At 45.8% G+C, this 3,562-nt stretch overlaps 1 pseudogene; it reads left to right on the top strand.

Moving 5' to 3' along the window:
• Window positions 1–2,237: 2,237 nt before the first annotated feature.
• Window positions 2,238–3,197, top strand: LOC100718770 (mortality factor 4-like protein 1; annotated as a pseudogene).
• The last annotated feature ends 365 nt before the right edge of the window (window positions 3,198–3,562 follow it).

The raw sequence follows: 3,562 nt of genomic DNA, 5'->3' as shown, positions 1-3,562 counted from the left end.
ACCACGCTCCCTGGTGCTCTGTCTCGGACGGCGGTGCCCTGTGCACAGCCCACCGCGTTCGAGCCAGGGCGGCAAACTGGAAACAGCTGCGGAGGTTTTGGGTTTCTGCCCAGCCTCCCCCTGGCCCCTGCTCAGCCCACCCGAGCAGTTCCCCTTAATCCCGCTCTCTCGGGGAGCTGCACTGTGGAAATCCTCTGCCTGGCTTGGGCTCCGAGAGGTCGGCCCGGGCTGGCGGCATCGGGTGTGAGACAAAATCGTCCTGGCCTTGCGCTCTGCAGGCTGCCCTGACTTCTGGCAGGCTGCTCAGGCGTGTGAAAAGGGTTCCTCCTCCAACCACAGTGAGGCTGCTCCGGCCCATACAGGTAGGTGCTCCTAGAGCCCCCACTGGTCGCATTCTCTCGGGGGTATGTCCAAATACTGGGGTGCCCTGTAAGGACTGGGGAGCCCTGCCTAACCTTTCCTCTCTCTCCTGCAGCCTGCGTCTAAGGTCTGGCCCCCAGCCCAGGCTCAAGGTCTTATCTTTAAGGGGCTCAGTCACCACCCTAGTCATCAGGCACTGACTGCACGGCTTGTGTGAGACCCCACTGTGCATGTGCCCTCCGGAGCTAGAAGATCGCACACTGATCACCCTGGTCCCAGAATTTGGCCTCTGGAGCTTGCAGATGGACAGGTCTCATTGGGCCCTCAGATGTTGAGATGAGACAGCATCCACACTAATCCTTGCCCAAAAAGGTCAGGAGCTTGTTTAAGGTCACAGAGCAGCTGGACCATGTTTCCTGTTCTCTAGTCAAGGTTTCATTTTGTTTTTTGTTTTGAGTTCCAGGTTCTCTCCTCCATTGAAATGGCCCAGTGGGATGAAAGTCCCTGCCCAGCTAAGTGTCCCAGACCAAGCTTCCCATGTGAGTTGCTCACTGGGCTTTCCTGGGCCCGTTGACCCAGCTGTGGCTTCAGTCCTATGGGGGATGCCACAGTCAGGACAGTGGCAGATTTTAAAGCAATAGGGCTTTTCTTCACTTTCTTTACTTCTCTGTCTTGACATTTAAGAGGGAATGGGAAGCTAGAAAAAAGAGATCATTTAGTAAGGGCCATCTAATTCAAAGTGTACAAGGGCTCTGGAGGGGTCACACTAAAATGCAACTGAGACATATTCTTTACAACATTTTGTTATAAAATAACAGAAAATCATGCAAAGCAAACATACAACATAGTGTAATGAACCATTATAAGGTGAGCATCCTTATAATCAAGGTCAAGAAATAGAGCTGTGGTGGCCATCCCAGAAGTCCTTCCCAGTGTGTCATTCTTATAACAACTCTCTCCCCCGTCCCTAAAAGGAATTACAAATCCTACCTCTTATAATTATTATTTTCTTGACTTTCCTTATGATTTTATCAACCAGATGTACATATCTTGGTATCATTTTTAGTTGTATCAGTTTCTTTACTTGATACACATTTTGGATCTCTTTCAATCTTCAGCTTTGCCCTCCACCCCTTGCTTTTCCTGACTTACTGCCAGAAGAACCCAGATTTTGACCTATAGATTTTCACAGTCTGTATGTTGCTGACAGCCTATTTCTGATGCCATTTGCCATGAGTCCTGATTTCTTTTCTGTATTAGTCACTGTCTCATCTCTGGGATATAATACCTTAAAGGATAAGAGGTTTATTTTGGTTAATGGTTATAGCTGATGAGTGGTTGACCCCAAAGCAAAATGGCAGGGTAGAGGGGCAAGCAGATGCAAAGCTGCTCAAATCATGGTGGTCAGGAAGCAGAGAGTGAGGGGAAGAGGCAGGAAGGGAGATGTACCCTTCCAGATCACATCTCCTGTAACCTGCCTCTAACCAGCCCCTACCTCCTAATGGTAAGTCAGCTGTAGTGCCTACAACATCCAGTCACCTTCCAAACACATGAGGCATTGGGGGTCATTTCAGGTCCAAACTATAACATCCTTCTCCTGGCCCCCAAAAGACGTCTGTCCATCTCTAGACAAAATGCATTTCATCCCATCTCTAAGAGCCACCAGTTTTAATAGTTCCAGCTCTAATGAAAAATCAAACTCCAAAGTCTTCTCTGAGACTCAAGGCAAATTCTTAGCTGTGAGTCCCTGTAAAAATCAAAAGAAAGTTAAACACTGCCAACAAACAATGGCACAGGGTACACATTCCCATTCCAAAAGGGTGGAATAGGGGAAAAGAGAGGAATGGGAGGAGAAGGAGACAGCAAATCACTTATAAATGGCACCCAAGCAGGACCTGAAGTCCAAGTTTCAGGAGGGTGAATGAATACTGTGCTTTCATGGGTGGGCCTCTTCTTTATGAAGCAAAGTGTGTAAAGATGCTACGAAGGACAAACAAGTGAAACACTTAATACATCACAGTGATTGGAATAAAAATTGGGATGAGTGGGTTCCAGAAAGCAGAGTACTCAAGTATGTGGACACCAATCTGCAGAAACAGCTAGAACTTCAAAAGGCCAATCAAGAGCAATATGCACAGAGAAAGATGAGAGTGACTGCTCCAGGAAAGAAGACAGCTGGTCTGCAACAGAAAAATGTTGATGCGAAAACTAAAAAGAACAAACAAAAAACCCCTGGTGATGGAGACGGTGGCAGTACCAATGAGACACCTCAGCCTCCTTGGAAGAAGAGGGCACAGGTGGATCCTACTGTTGAAAATGAAGAAACATTCATGAACAGAGTCGAAGTTAAAATAAAGATTTCTGAAGAGCTTAAACTGTGGCTTGTTGATGACTGAGACCTAATTGCCAGTCAGAAACAGCTGTTTTATCTTCCTGCCAAGAGGAATGTAGATTCCATTCTAGAGGAGTATGCAAATTATAAGAAATCTTGTGGAAACACAGACTATAAGGAGTATGCTGTTAATGAGGTTGTACCAGGGATTAAAGAATACTGATGCTGGGCACTCAGCTCCTCTACAAATTTGAGAGGCCACAGCATGCAGAGATCCTTGCTGATCACCCTGATGTACCCATGTCCCAGGTGTATGGAGCACCACACCTACTGAGATTATGTATGAATTGGAGCATTGTTGGTCTATACACCTCTGGATGAGAAAAGCCTTGCTTTATTACTGAATTATCTTCATGATTTCCTCAAGTATCTGGCGAAGAATTCAGCAACCTTGTTTAGCACCAGTGATTATGAAGTGCTCCCCCACCATCAGAAAGCAGTGTGAGGCTCTCACACCCATGTCTGGATCTCTGTCCACGCAGTTTTGCTCCTAGCCTTTCTGTTGTACAAATGATGTACTTTGAAGATGTTAGTGTATTTCAGAGATGATGTTCATTTTGTTTGATTTTTAAACAGAGAAAATAAAAAGGGTTACAGCTCCTTTAAAAAAAAATTTTTTTTCATGTGATTAAACTCTAGATGATTCTTATGCTAGCTTCCAATTTTTTCCTCATCTCATTTCTCTATTCTACTGAGAACTATATCATTATCTTTCCAGTCAAGTCTTGGTGTTCAAATGCTTAATTTGAGATTTGCCTTGGTGGGGGAAGGGGCACTAAGAAGGTGGTCTGGGTGAAGGCAGAGGAGGAA

The sequence above is a fragment of the Cavia porcellus genome, unplaced genomic scaffold (assembly GCF_034190915.1).
Source record: "Cavia porcellus strain 051 isolate PalLab524CR breed Dunkin Hartley unplaced genomic scaffold, mCavPor4.1 scaffold_11, whole genome shotgun sequence".
Lineage (NCBI taxonomy): Eukaryota > Metazoa > Chordata > Mammalia > Rodentia > Caviidae > Cavia > Cavia porcellus.
The sequence above is the reverse complement of the archived record's forward strand: the minus strand, read 5'-3'. Positions and strand labels throughout refer to the sequence as shown.